We start from the raw sequence: 16,262 nt of genomic DNA, 5'->3' as shown, positions 1-16,262 counted from the left end.
TTCGCTGAGGTTGCCGGAGGCACAAAGACAAAAATGGAATGACCCCCTGGGTCTTCCCTCCTTATGTTGTATTTAAAAATAGAGTCAGTCCTGCTAGGAATATGGGGCAGTGTACTAGAGAACAGTGTATCAGAGAGCCAGAGCACAGCCGATCCGTGTCAGATCCCATAGAAAGATGAGCTGCATGCCATTTTAGGGGGTGTCCTGCAACAATCCCACCTGTTGCTTCCCTCCTCCCCAACCCTTCTGGGCTACACATTGCAGGGTCCCCCATTTGTGTGATGAAGTAATAAGAATGCAGGAATAAGAAACACTGACTTTTTAGTGAGATAAAATGAGGGGGAGGCACCTTGAGCTGCTATGATACCGGCACATTAAACGATGGAGGGAGAGGAGCACAGCATCCCGCTGCTATGAAGTCCAGCAGTGCAGAATCTTTTCTTTAGACATGAAAGGGGGGCGCTGATGGAGTTCAGTCCCCAGTTGCTATAATGAGGACGATTACCAGCCGTTCTGTTCCACTGCTGGCAATAACCGGGAATCATTCCTACTTTTACCCAGGCGCCCCCGGCCAACCTCACCTGAGGCCAGCCAGGAGCACTCATGGCGATGACGAGGACAGCTACCAGTCCTACTGCACTGTACTGTCTGCCACCGGGGAAGGGAGGGAGAGGATGCTGCTGTTCATTGCCCCAGCACCGTGTCTACCAGCAGCATAAGTAGACATAGAGTGACATTGAAAAAAGTCAAGAAACGATTTTTTTCCCTTTCTTTCATGGCATGGGAGGGGGAGGGAAATTGATGAGATATACCCTGAACGACAGGCATGGGAGCTCAGCCAAGAATGCAATGCTTTTCGGAGACTGCGGGGACTGTGGGATACCGGAGTCCTCAGTCCCCTCTCCCTTCCTCCATAAGCGTCCATTTGATTCTTTGGCTTTCTGTTACGCTTGTCATGCAGCACTGTCTGTGGACTCTGTATCATAGCCTGGGAGATTTTTTCAAATGCTTTGGCATTTCGTCTTCTGTAACGGAGCTCTAATAGAACAGATTTGTCTCCCCATACAGCAATCAGATCCAGTATCTCCTCTACGACCAGGCTGGAGCTCTTTTGGATTTGGGACTGCATCGCACCTGTGCTTGATCAGAGCTCCACGCTGGGCAAACAGGAAATGCAATTCAAAAGTTTGCAGGGCTTTTCCTGTCTACCTGGCCAGTGCATCCGAGTTCAGATTGCTTCCAGAGCGTCACACGTGTGCACTGTGGATACCTCCCGGAGGCCATACCGTCAATTGCGCCACAGTAACCGTAATCCGATATGGTAATACTGATTTCAGCGCTACTCCTCTCGTCGGGGAGGAATACAGAAACTGTTTTAAAGACCTTTATATCGATATAAAGGGCCTCGTTGTGTGGACAGGTGCAGTGTTAAATCGGATTAACGCTGCTAAAATCGATATAAATGCATAGTGTAGACCAGGCCAGAGACTAACAAATTATTTTGAGTATAAGCTTTCATGGGCTATAGCCCACTCTTCAGATGCATAAATGGAACATATTGAGGAGATACATATACACATACAGAAGCATGAAAAGTGGGAGTTGTCTTACCAACTCTGAGAGGCCAATTAAGTAAGAGAAAAAAACTTTGAAGTGATAATCAAGATAGCCCAGTACAGACAGTTTGATAAGAAGTGTGAGAATACTTACAACAGGAGATAGATTCAATGTTGTTAATGGCTTAGCCAGTCCCAGTTCCTATTCAAGCCTCATTGTTGTATCTAGTTTGCTATCAATTCCAGCTCAGCAGTTTTCTCGTTTGGAGTCTGTTTTTTAAGCTTTTCTGTTGCAAAATTGCCACCTGCAGGTCTGTCATTGAATGACCAGACAGGTTAAAGTGTTCTCCTACTGGTTTTTGATGTTTATGATTCCTGATGTCAGATTTATGTCCATTAATTCTTTTGCATAGAGACTGTCCGGTTTGGACAATGTAGATGGCAAAGGGGCATTGCTGGCACATGATGGCATGTATCACATTGGCCTCTCAGAGTTGGTAAGACAACTCCCACCTTTTCATGCTCTCTGTATGTGTTGTGACAAATTCCTCCTCTACCTTGGTGGGTCCTGCACTTATTGGCAGATTTGTCACCTCAGTGATCTTTCCCACAGTCTGGGCCAACTCTTCCTGTGTCTGATCAGGAGTTGGGAGGTTTAAGCGGAACCCAGGCCTGCCCTCTACTCCGGGTTCCAGCCCAGGGCCCTGTGGATTGCAGCTGTCTATAGTACCTCCTGTAACAGCTGCATGACAGCTACACCTCTCTGGGCTACTTCCCCATGGCCTCCTCCAAACACCTTCTTTATCCTCACCACAGGATCTTCCTCCTGATGGTCTGATAACGCTTGTATACCTTAGTCCTCCAGCAGCACATCTTCTCACTCTCACTCAGCTCCTGTTGCCTCTTGCTTCCAGCTCCTCACACACACTTCCTCTCCTCTGGCTCCCCCTCCCTGAATGGAGTGAGCTCCTTTTAAACCCAGGTACCCTGAGTAGCCTGCCTTGATTGGCTGCAGGTGATCTAATCAGCTTGTCTGCCTGGATTGGTTCTAGCAGGTTCCTGATTACTCTAGTGCAGCCCCTGCTCTGGTCACTCAGGGAACAGAAAACTACTCATCCAGTGACCAGTATATTTGTCCTCTATCAGACTGCTGTACCCCACTGGCCTGGGTCTGTCACAGTGTATATATATTTCCTCAATATATGTTCCACTCTATTCATCCGAAGAAGTGGCTGTAACCCACAATAATAATTGTAATCACATTAAGATAGAGGTATCATAAATTTTACTGTTTGTGATAACATCCTCTGGTTTTTACAGGCCAGTCAATGGTCTTACTCTCCAACGGTCAATACCCCACTTGGCCTTTCTAGAAAAAATTGGCATTTGCCCATGTCTAGGGGGAAAAAATCCCTTGAAATTTAACATCTCTGTAAAGAACTTCAAGAAGTACAAAAAGGCAGTTACTAGAAAGCCTCTTTTGTCAGTCTTCTTTTCATTGATTGTTTTGGATTTGGATCTGCAAAGAGCAGTAATTTAAAACTAAAGCAGGGCTAATGCTCAGCCTCTGCATTGTATAACATGTTGGTGCTTTTCTGCAAAGAAACTCGAATGGTTAAAATGATGTAAGTTACTAAATCCAAGGATTGGTCAAAGTCCAGCCTTTCAGGCCAAATGTGGGAGATAGATTTTGGTCCTGCTTTAGGCAGTATGACTTGCTGAGGAACTACAGTGCTAGACTGCTAACCATGTACGCCTGGTAAAACCCAGGTCAGGAGGAGGAGAGAGACTATGGGTGACAGCTGAGGAGCAGGAGCCTGATTCTGTGGTAAACGTCTTGTTCTCACTCTGGACCTTTAGCGTCCAAATCTGGGGATGCTTACAGTGAATCCCCCAGCCACTACCAGCTTGGCTCTGATCTTCGCTGCCCACCAGATAGGCATCTGCGCTCCTATCAGCCCAGGTCCCCATAATATTCCTTGGGCGGATCCCTCTCTGGCCTCCCCAACTTCCCCTGGAAAAGAAACCCCCCAAGACTTCAGAAGTATGAGTTCCTTCGGAAGAGAATTATCTCCCTCCCCTTCCCCCTCTCTCTCAGTCGTTTCTTGCTCGAGCACCTGAGGGAATTGATTGCCCAATCTCTTATATCACAATACCGAGAACCTGCCTCCTTTCTCCCAAAGAGACAGCCCTCCACCACAGGGCAATAGAACTAATCTACCTCTATTCCCTGTAACTTGTCCCCCGTAGCTTGTTCCCGCCCTGGGACAATCAGGAAAGTAAACCAAGAGCCTGGCTCCCCTCCCCCTAGCCTGTCTCACAGAGTACACAGAGTCGCGGCACAGAAATTCCTCTCCCTTTGCCTCACTAGGAAAGAAACTCACAAGGTTTTACAAAGAAACTTTATATAAAAAGAAAGAACTTACTATACTAAACACTGCATTAGAAATTCAATACAGGGATGTTGCTTATAGAAAATAGGAATAAACAGTCTGATTTAAAAGATAGCCCAATTAAAAACTCAGTCCAGCAAAATCAACACACGTGTAATTACAACCAAGCACATAACAGCTTATTGCTTTGTTTCCTTTGTACCCACACTTGATAGTGAATATTAGAAAGAAGATTGGAGTTAGCCAGAAAGCTGTATCTCTTCTTTGGTTTCCTTTGTACTCACACTTGATAGTAGAATATTAGAAAGAAGATTGGAGTTAGCAGAAAAGCTGTTTCAATCCATAGCCGGGAGAAACAAAAGACCCCGAGTTACTTTCCCTCCCAGATTTTAAAAAAAATCCAGTTCTCTGATTGGTCCTCTGGTCAGGTGCTTGATTCCCCCCTGTCCACCCCTTACAGGTAAAAGAAAATTAACCCTTACCTATCTACCTACGACAGGGTGACAGCTCAGGAGCCAGGAGCCTAGAGTCAGTGCCTTTGCTGGATTACAGAGGGGGAACATGGGTGCTGTTGCTCTAACCTGTGATACATAGTACCTCTAAATTTTATGCCACAGACATGATTCATGGGACCCTAACAAGTTGCCACCGTTGCCCTTCGTTAGCTTGAAGAGCCCTGGGTTGATTCAAGTTTTGTAAGGAATGACAAGCTAATCTTATTTTTTTGGTTACAAGAAAAGGAACTCTGCTGCCCCTAAGCCATATTCATGCATATCAAAAAACAAATACTTTGCAAGTTGAATGATGATTGCAAAATTAGCATATTAAGAAAAAAGCAATAAGATTTTCCATATGGAATGAGTTTAAATATGGAAACACAAGATTATATTTGACAAGGATCATTATAAGCATACAGTTTAAGAATGTACTTGTGGGATGGGAGACAGTTCAGTTATTTAAGAAATAAAAGGATATTGTGACAGGGAAAACATAACAGCAATGGAACTGAAGAAATCTGTTTATTAACAAAGAAGTTTTCAAATGAGATTATTCAGATACTGCTGTACCCCTTTTATCTTAGTTCACTCTTTAGCTAGGTGTTCACATGGTTATTAGAAAACCTCCACACATACAAAAAGCTTTTATCCCTTCTTTGCTAATAGTTTGCAATTATTGACATTCGAAAGGGCAGACAAGGCAGGATGAAAACTGTCACTTTCTTCTCCTGCCTCCACATCTGCTTAGTCTTAAAATGGATTTCAAATACTCAGCAGGCTTAGAATCCCTTGAGTCAAAAAGTTCAGAAAAGGAAGATATTGGGGTTTTATTTCAAGTGCCAAAGGGAAAAAAAGCAGTGTGCATCTTCAACATGATGGATGGGGATTTAGGCATGTACAGTATTGCCCATTAACATGGATTGAAGTTGCACACACAAATCCCCAATCAATATTCTCTTGCATGTCTGATAGAACAGTTGAACACAGAGAATGTGAGTAGCTTTATTTTTCCATTAAAAAATCACCATACTTGTGTCCTGAAAAAGATTCTTCCCTTACTGTTGTGGAGGACAGAATTTATAATCTACCATGAGATGTAAAACCAAGATTACTAAATATCCCATCTCATTTTTGTTAGAGTACGGATCTTAACCCCTGTGTCCTGGCCAGATTGTAACTAGCCTTATAGCTTTGACTGGACACAGTTCTTTTACCTCCAGCTCTTAAATGTTCCATAATGTTGCTATGGGCTATTAAACAAATGCTGTGTTTCACTCTAGATTTAGCTGCATATTGTGTGACGTGATTACAAATTACGCCTGCCATGCACAGGGTAGAAGAAGAGAACCCTACCACACCTTTGTAGTCTGAGGCCATAATTTGTTTCATCGTGGGTTCTGGGAGGGTTGGGGGACTAGAGGAAGAAGCCAGTGAGCACTGAGTCAGGGATCCTGGCACTAGAGGGGATGTGAGGGTGTTGTGGGAGCATGGGATGGTTTCACTACACATCAGTCCACAGTTGTTGGAGCTGCTGTTGGCTGTGCAAATGTAAATAGACTGTCTGGCGGCCCGGCAGCAGATTGCCCTGATGGCAATCACAACTGGTGATTTAAAAAAAGATATAAAAGATAAGGAACTATTAGCCAGATGATATAGGTGTGGAAAATGTGGCACGCAGAGATTTGTTGGGGCATCTGCAACAGAGGTGGCAATAGAATTCAGGTCTCCTCATTCCCGTTTCTGTACCTAACCCACTATAGTTGAAGTGTTTGGAAGAGTTTAGCCTCAGAAACAAACTCTTCCCTCTGCTGCTCTACCTTGCTGAACGCCCCCCCCCCAAATAATTATTTTAATATTTTAAATAATTATTTTTGAGCGTGTGCTAAGTTAAGTGTGTTGTAGTTATTATCTGACATTTTTTCAGCCTACTACCACAGAAGCAAGCCTTATTTCCTTGTTACGAACAAATTGAAATTGCCCATTAACATGGATTGAAGTTGAACACACAAATCCCCAATCAAAGGGCAAGATCAAAGTATCACCTGCCACAGCAAGTGCAGCTATCGAAAAGCTTTCTGCGTGGGTGTTTAGTTTCTCTTTTGCTGATTTAAATAAGGACTCCCAAACTCCCCCACTTTTATTTTACCCTCCTATGATGTGCCCAATTCCTATAACAATCTGCAGCATGGAAATCTGGAGATCTTCCATATAGTAGCACATCTAAGGCTTTGTTATGTGCACAGAAACTATTACAAAAGGTCCATGGAAGTGAGGACAGTTACAGTGCATTCATAGTCAGCTGCTGACTTGTGTCCTGTGTTATTTTAGGAAAGTCACTGTTGCACATATAAAATTCATGTATGTATAAGTCAGGCCTGTGTGTATGAATAGGGAGGTGTGCACTATTTCATACAAACTCTCTTTGCTTCAGTTGATATATCTTGAAAATTAGTATAAAGAAGGCTTATGACGTTTAGTACATGGTTTTAAGGAACTTAAAGATTCACAGGCAGAAAATAATATTTGTAGTTCAAAATATTCAACTAGAGCATGCTCAGAAGATCCACATGAAGAAGACCTCTGTGTTGCATGGTAGGGAATGGTCAACAAATTCCACAGAACCATCCCCATTTTCTAGAACCTCAAAGAGAGTTTTCCACAAATTCTGACAAACACTGGTAAAGCCCCTTGTATTTTCTGACCCAGGCACCTGACATAGGTTACAAAAGGTGTACGTGTCATATGGCGTGGGGTCATAGCCACTGGCTACTGTTACAAGTGAAAGAGAGTGAGCAAAGGCCAGAGCAAGCACAGGGTGCTGCTGTACCTCAGCACAACTCCATCAACAGAATCTGTGCAACACAAAACATGATGTGACAGGAAGGATGTACTGGACAGAACCACATCTTTCGTGGGGAAAATGGCCCTCCATCACACACATACGTGGAGTGATAGGGGAGAGGGAATCTCTTTGAAGAGATTTTCACAGAGTTGTTATCCCCAAGGGCCCTTGCTGTATCTCTGTAATAAGACGCTGTCTAGGCCATTAATTTGTGTCTCCTATATTGAAAAATGTAAACTACTTTAAATTTAATTGTTCTCCTGTGGTGCTCCTTCCAAGCAGTATTTGGCGCACACTTGAGCCTCTAAAACTATTGAACCAGCCCATGAAAACTGCTCATTTAAGCAACATATTTTCTATTATAAGTAAGTAATGCTTAATATTGGACAGGAAGAAATAGAAAAGGCCTTAAATCTTTTTTCTTACTTAAAAAAAAAAAATCAGCTGTGTACTAACACAGAAATGTAGCAACCACTGGGGAAAAACAAACATTTAATCATCAATGATTGCTAGCGGGAGCTGACATTTTGTATCTCTTACAATATTGTTTTTGTAACGATATCATGGTCCTCAGCCAAAATACACAAATCTGGTTTGCCCTTTGTTGAAGCTAATCAGATGCACTGAGATTAGGAGGAACAAGGATAAATGATAGCCTGCAATGGATCAAGGCAAGGACAGAGATGCTGCCTCTATTTCAAATGTAAGTGGAAGAGAGATACAAAAGCTTTGCATATGAAGACAGAGAGTTAGAGTCCTTAAAGCTATAGAGACATGCTAGGCTTTTGCCAAAAACAGAAAAGAGGAAATAACAATATATGGGTAAGTAGATACAGAATAGTGGCCGATGGTCTCAATTAGGGCTGTCGATTAATCGCAGTTTACTCACACAATTAACACAAAAAAACTAATTGCATATTAAAAAAATAATTGTGGTTAATTGCACTGTTAAACAATAGAATGCCAATTGAATTTTGATGTTTTTCTACATTTTCAAAATCTGAGAGGGACGAGGCGTGGAGCATGCTTTCAGAAGTTTTAAAAGAGCAACACTTCGATGTGGAAACTACAGAACTCGAAACAGCAAGAAAGAAAATCAACCTTCTGCTGGCGGTATCTGACTCAGATGATGAAAATAAACATGCATCGGTCCACTCTGCTTTGGATCATTATTGAGCAGAACCTGTCATCAGCATGGATGCATGTCCTCTGGCATGATGGTTGAAGATGAAGGGATATATGAATCTTCAGCGCATCTGGCATATAAATATCTTATGACACCAGCTATGATAGTGCCATGCGAACACCTGTTCTCACTTTCAGGTGACATTGTAAACAAGAAATGAGCAACATTATTTCCTGAAAATTGTAACCAAACTTATTTTTCTAAGCGATTGGCTGAAGTAGGACTGAATGGACTTGTAGGCTCTACAGTTTGACACTGTTTATTTTTGAATGCAGTTATTTTTTGTACATATTTCTATATTTGTAAGTTCAGTTTTCATGATAAAGAGATTGCACTACAGTACTTTTATTAGGTGAATTGAAAAATACTATTTCTTTTGGTTTTTATAGTGAAATATTTGTAATAAAAAATATAAAGTGAGCATTGTACATTTATATTCTGTGTTGTAATTGGAATCTATATATTTGAAAATGTAGAAGGCATCCAACAATATTTAAATAAATGGTATTATATTATTATCGGCAAGATTAATAGCAATTATTTTTTTAATCGCTTGACAGCCCTAGTATCAATTTAAAGTTAAATAATATCAGTGTATTGGGCTACTTTTAAACTTCTGTTTTTATGCAGTTGTGCTTCATGATGTATTTAAAGAAATACTGAAAACAATTATAGAAAATTTTTGTTTGCTTAGTTCTACAATAAAATGTGGAGTTAATTTCCATCACTGTTGTGATTATTGTATGAATAATTCATCATAATGAGTAAAGGGTTCCTAATCTGGCCCGATGTGTTAGCATCACGTGCAGTGCAAAAGGGTCTGTCTCAGTTGGAGCCTTTTGGTACTACCATATTACAGATAATAAAGAATTCTAAATTATTCTGAAAAGTCCAGTAACACTCTGTACTGTTATTGTATTCCAAAGGGAAGATTTCCAGGCATTTTACTAATCAAAGAAGTTAAGAATAGTCATACAATGCAGTACTTTCCCCTCCCTCCTTCTGTTTTTAAACACAATAACTCCTGGGTCAGTAATGTTTAACCTTGAGCATGTTACTCTCACAATATTGAGCTGTTTTTCTGTTATCCTGCACTCCATTAATGTGCTTTTAAATGAAATAATGAATTAAAAGAAGAAAAGAAACTACTTTTTGAAAAGCATCCTTCGAAGTGGCTTCTCTTCCACTGCATTCAGAAAACCTACATTTCCAGGAGATTCTGAACAACACTGGCCAATGTCATTTGTTTTGGAGTTACTATGTGACCAAATGATATCCTTGATTAGAAAAATTACACCTCTTTCCTTCCCTCATCTCCTGATACTGTATATGTAAATGAATATCTACAACTGTATCCTTCTATTTCTTCATCCATAACCCACCTTTATTTACTTACTTTTGCTGTGATTTATCTGAAACTTCCCAGTGTGCTCTTCACACACCAAATACAAATCCAATACTGACAGGCCAGCACAGTTTAAATTATTCACGCTTCAGTGTACGTGAGCGGCAGTGCAACAATCAGCCAGGCAATCATTCCATATCTTCTGAAGTTATTGATGACAAATTGCAAGAGGAGGCAAACCAGGATGCTCTCCAACCACATGCTAAATTCTAGGTGCAGATCAACCCTTTATGCCCAAACCCACAACAGGAAACCTCAGTTTAAACAACAACAAAAAATAACAAAGAGACAAGCAGGACCGGCTCCAGGGGTTTTGCCACCCCAAGCAGCCAAAACAAACAAAAAAAAAGCTGTGATTGTGATCTGCGGCAATTCAGCGGGAGGTCCTTCGCTCTAAGTGGGAGTGAGGGACCCTCCGCCGAATTGCTGCCAAATCCCTGAAAGTGCCGCCCCACTCTCGAGTTGTCGCCCCAAGCACCTGCTTTATAAGCTGGTGCCTGGAGCCGGCCCTGGAGACAAGTATTAAGAGAACCTGAAACAGCCAGGAGGGCATATTTTGAACATCTGGTACCATAGCATGGGACTGTGTCTGAACCTAAGGGAGCCTGGATTCATCTTGTTTCTTAACAGGTCACAAGTACATCCCAGTAAACTCATTTAATTAAATCCTGCTTAAGAGGCTGGTGAAAAAATAACTACGAATTGGTCTTGACAGGGAGATTATGGTCAATTTCACTCTAAAGAAAATCTTTGCTGGCAGAAAGAATGCTTTTGAAAGTATAATTTCACTTTCACAGCAGCTGTTATTCCAGGGCCATGAAAGCCATGACGTACAATGCGATCTCCATGAAAACAATGAGGTACAGTGTGATCTTGATAAGACTAGCACATTTTAAGACCTAGTTTGGTACATTTTCCTGAGCATCATTTATAAAGGAAAACGCATACATTCTGATCTGCCTAATTCTGCTCTCGGTTTCTGCATGTACATGGAGGGACTTCTTCAGATAGAGGTGACAAGAAGGGATGTCAGAGCTGTTAAGGGAGGGAGATGTGGAGACTTGAAAGAGGAACTTTTCCAAGAGGAAGCTTGACCTTTGGCATTGGGTAATATCAGGACACAGAGTCTCTAATCTAATCTGAGGAATATTTCCAACCTTCAGACAACGTTTTACTGCTGTAGAATCCTGAACCCATCAATATTTGTAAAGCATTGTGGTAAAAATGGTAAAGTTATGTGGGGGGAGTGTCTCATCTGATGTAAATCGTTATAGCTCCATTGGAGGCTGAGGATCTGCCCCCATGAAAAGAGAGATATGAAATTAGTATGTTACTGAAATAAATATCTAAAATGGTACACATGAGTATAATGCAGAGGTGGCTAAGAGCCACTTCAGATACCTCTAGTTTATTGTGTTCATATCTCAACTTCTAAAGACACAGCATACAATCCTGGCCTAATTTAAGTGAATGGCTAAACTCCCATTGACTTCAATATAGGCAGGATTTTATTCCTGTATATAAGTGAGAAAAAATAGGTGAGAACTACCTATGAGCAGTTAGCCACTGACACTCAGGCTTAGTCAACTTCTTTTATATTGCAGAGCATGTGGACAACACATTTTCCCTTCACCAGCAGACAAATCAAGTCCAACCTCAGGTCCAGAATCAGCCACCAATACTCAGCCTCTAAGAGGCTTCATCAGTGGAATGAGCAAGGTGGTACTCAAGGTGGCCGAATCTGACCCTCAGTGTGGTTCTGAGCTAAACTAGCTGCTGGAAGGGGTGGTGATTTTTGATTAACAGTCCAAACAGGAGTGAAATGGGATGGGTTGTGTCTACCTGTACCATCTTTGAAACGAAAAATAAAATAAAATTTAAAAAAATGGCAGCCACCTCCATCACAAGGCAAGCCCACTGCCACTCCAGTCCCCAACCACAAAGCAACTCTGTAACCCACCCCCTTCAACAGCCACTTATAGTATCTAGGGAGATAACACCTACAGGTAAGATTGATAATGTCATTTTCTTATTTAAACTGCAGAAGTGGGAACACTGCAGCATCTCTATCTGGACACAGAAACTTTTAATGTTACATATACCAGTGTATTGTGATGATAATGTAAATCTTTAGACTGCGTAAATAAAGGCAGATTAAATTATTTTTTCTGGCAATTGGAAATCCAGGCTGGTCAAATACTGGCCAAGTGGCAACCCTAGTTGTCTTATCGCAGACAGATCTTTTCTCTGAATAGGTTCGTGTGCTGCAAAGCCAGGAGGATTTCTGCCTTTCAGGGGCTTGGGCAAGGAAGGCTACAACCATTTTGTGCTGTATCAGACCGTACACAGTGTGTTGTAAAATCGGAGTCTGAGTGGACAAGCTTTGTTTAAGGAATCCTCTCATAGAATCAATCCGGTTAAAATACTGCAATTGTAATTTAGCAGTATGTATGGTTGTTTCATTATTATCTTATATGAATGTCTATCTCTAAACTTTACATTCTCCTCTGTTGCTTTTACTTCTTTGTTGGCAGTAGTGTTGCTTTGTTTTTTTTTTTCCTCACAGAATTAGCAGAGTGTTCCTGAAATATATTAACAAGAAGAGCTTCTTCAAAGCTGTCTGAGATTCAGCTTGCAATTGAAGGTGGTGCTGCTGCTAGTGATAATCAGGCAGTAATGTGGGTTTAAATCCTTTCGACACTTTAAAAGCCAAAGTCTAGTCCTTTTTTAAAAGAAAAGAATCAGAAGTTTTAGTGGTTTATTTTAATGTTCCCTTTCCATCATTATTTTATAAAATTGGTGGTGGCTGATGGTGGGGCCTGTCCCTTTAAAGAAGAACAATTCATATTTATCAGATGGGTGTGTTCTTCTTTATGTCATTATCATGACTATTATCATGACTTCTTAGTCACCAGGAAGACTTGGGGTGAAAACCTGGCCTCTTTAATTTCAATAAATTTCATTGTTCACATCAGCAGAGCCAGGATTTTACCCTTTGCCATTCAAAAATAGGTTATTCCTAAAGGTGGGTCTGAGCCCCAAACTTTGGAACTGGATCCAAACTTTTTCAAAATACATTGGAGTTTTGATCCAGGTTTCTGGTTGGGGCCATCTCTTGTTATTTCCTTGTTATATGAGGAAAATGACTGGCAACAGACACAGCAGCCTTTATTTTCATGACAGGTGTGTATAATTTTGAACTGAGATATTGGATGGTGAGTGCAGGCAATCCTCGTTGTTCCCTTGTATTTGCAGTTGTAGTCAGCACATGCTTCCTTGATGCTACAGAGGTGGCTACATATCCCTTCCAGTGGGGCTGCTGTTATCTGCAAATACTTTGATGGAGCATCCTGTTTGTCCACCACTCCTTCCACACACTAACCAGAGTATCCCCCAAGTTAAATGTCATGCAATGTATTTGGCCCTAAATGATTTGTGTTGATTTTATCAGTCATGGTTATTCCTAACTGTACTTGATGTCAACCATAACCACTCTAAGATGGTACTGATACATTTCCTTGGCCTACCTATGAAAAAGGGAACTATTTGTCAGCTAAGGGAGTTCTACAGGATACTCACTGTAATTCCTTACATTTCACAAGAGGTAGATGCTACACCAACCAGGTGAGACAATGTGATATTGATTCCCTAAATTCTTGTCTCTGGCATCAACTAATATTACCAAGCTAAGATGCTCTGTTATGGTTTTTAACTCTTACCAATGTAAGGTTTCATCCAACTCAAATATAATTTATAGAAACAAATCTATTTCTATATTATGCCTTTGCCATTTCACAAGGTTATTATATGATTATTAATAATTTTTTATGGATTGGGCTATCATCCAAAATATGTTAGGCGCTTTTGGCCATATTTATTTCTTCTGAAGTCAATGTCATTTAAGTTATACTGGGGATGTATCTGGGCTATTTGTATAGTGCCGATTATCTTTATATCTCTTGCTGGGATTTCTAAAGTAGAAAATCTACTTGGCTGCTATGTATGTATTCCTTCCTCCATAGGGCAGGGTGGGGGGAAATTATCCTTGTATCTTAACTGGCTGAAATCTCTGGCAGACAGTGGAAGAGGTTAACTCTGATTTGCAGGTTGTGGTAGCTCAATTATCAATGGAAGTTAAGAGACTAAATATCTTTGTGGCTCTGGGCCTTAGTGTTGGTTGAAAAGGTGCAAAAATATGTGCAAATTCTTTTGTTGCTAATGAGATGAAGCAGATGCAAGGTTGTTTTAACAGTCAAGCCAAAGATTCCCACTTTGCAGCCCCCTAGCATTAGGGGCATAGGTAGGAGGAAATTGTCCTGCACTCTGGCAATCCACAGCTGCAGCAATGGCTCCTTAGGGTACATACTAGCGCAGCCATCAGGCTGCTTGCAGTTGTGCTGAGGGCTGACTCTTTATTTATGAGAATGGATGAATATATGACCAAAGCCAAACCTACTGGAGATTATATTGTGCTGAAATGCACTGGATTGTTATGGTCGTCTTCATATAACTATCTGACAAAAAATATGATGGAATATTGTGCACAGAAAAATAGATCCTGCCAGACATATTTTCAAAAAGAAAAAAAGATTCACCCTCTGATCATTTTACAGTATTATCAATTTTATGCAATTTTTTTCATACAAATTGCTCTTTCTCGGTGCCTCATAATCTTTCTTGTTCTGTGTTGCAATATGCATAGCTTAAAAAGAGGCTGAGACATGAAAGCTATTGTAAAAAGCTGGATCCTACAGAATTTTTGCAAAAGTGTAACTCACCTTTGCAGAGATGATGAATGAAAATGAACAGTGTGAGGCTCGTATATCCAGCTTGTTCAGGAGATATTTCTAAAGCACTAACAGTGCTTTGAAGCAACGTGGTGTTATTTCTGTAGGTACTACTGTATATGTTGTTATCCTGTGATTCATAGCAGCGCAAGTCATTTTTAGCAATCAAACCATCCAGTATCTTGTGTTAGTGGCCCATAACATGCAAGAAGGTGGAGAATATCCCATAGTGGACAATTACCTGCCCATTGGGGAACTTTCTTCCAAACCAGTGTCAATCTGAGGTTGGCATATGCCCTGAAGCCATAAGGCTTTATAAGTCTTACTTTAATAAAGTCTGACTAGTGTAACTTTATATTTTCATTATTCATATATGTGTATAGAAGTATGCTAACTATACAGGATCAAATTTCATCATGAATGTGGGATATCATGTTGACCATACATGAAAGTTAGGGCCAAATTTTGCCTTTGGATGCTTTGGGTCAGCTGACTGTAATTTCACTGGAAGTCATACACATATATATGAGAAGACTATCACCTTTGGTCTTTTCTTTTGGGGCATATCTAATCACCCTGACTCATAACATGATGTCAGTTAGAACATGGAATCTCCCATTGACTTGGATGGGAAGTGATATGTAAACTGATGGCCTTAGCATCATGGGAAAAAAGAATGAGTACAAAATGATAGCTAAAGTAGAAAAATAGGAAAATATTGTTCATCGTCTTTGTCTTCACCTCTTCTTTTCCTCTTTAGCAGAAGAACAAACTAGAATAAGTCTGATGTCAAGAATTCACAAGATGTTAGAGACATAGAGTGAAATCCTAATCCCATTGAAATAAATAGGAATTTTGCTGTAGACTTCAAAGGAGCTGAAGTTTCATCCATAGTTTATAGTGAAAACCCAGAAGTTTGAGATGGCCAAGGAATTGTTATAATATTTAAATAAAGCCACAAGGAAAATGCTGAGTTACTAAGGGCAAATTTTTAATGCTTGTGTTTTTGTTGAATAGTACCTTACCTCATGAGCGAACCACTCGTGATGTAATGTGCTATATAACCTGGCTGAGGATGTCAGAATTAGGCCCTGTACTTGGTAACAATAGGCAAATCAAACATTTTAAAGGGAGTCTGATAATAAGATGGGTTTGTTGTACTGAAAAGAAATGCAGCATACAGTGTTACACGCCTCAGAATTAAGCCCCAAATCTCTACTCATTACAAGCTAAATATGTATTCAGAGAATTATGGACTATAGCAATTAATGCAATATTTTTCATGATAAATCATATAAACTTTGTAACACTTTGCTCAGTGGTGTAGAAAAAAAGCTTCCTCATTTGTTAACAACACACATCACAGACAAAAACTACATTAAAAAAAATAAGATTGTAGTTTAGACCCATGACAACATGGACATTCAAAATTAAGGACCAAATTCCCAGCCTCTATGTACAATAGGGGGGGCATATTAAAGAATGAGGCTGGTACCCTGGTGTGCCTAAACTGTGAATTTCAGTTTCATCATTGGTTTAATCTGCAACTTTAATATCCTTACAGTTGAGTTATATATTTATTTGAATTTTGTTTCT

The sequence above is a fragment of the Chelonoidis abingdonii genome, chromosome 3 (genome assembly GCF_003597395.2).
Source record: "Chelonoidis abingdonii isolate Lonesome George chromosome 3, CheloAbing_2.0, whole genome shotgun sequence".
NCBI classification, from domain to species: Eukaryota; Metazoa; Chordata; order Testudines; family Testudinidae; genus Chelonoidis; species Chelonoidis abingdonii.
This window is presented reverse-complemented; position numbering follows the sequence as displayed.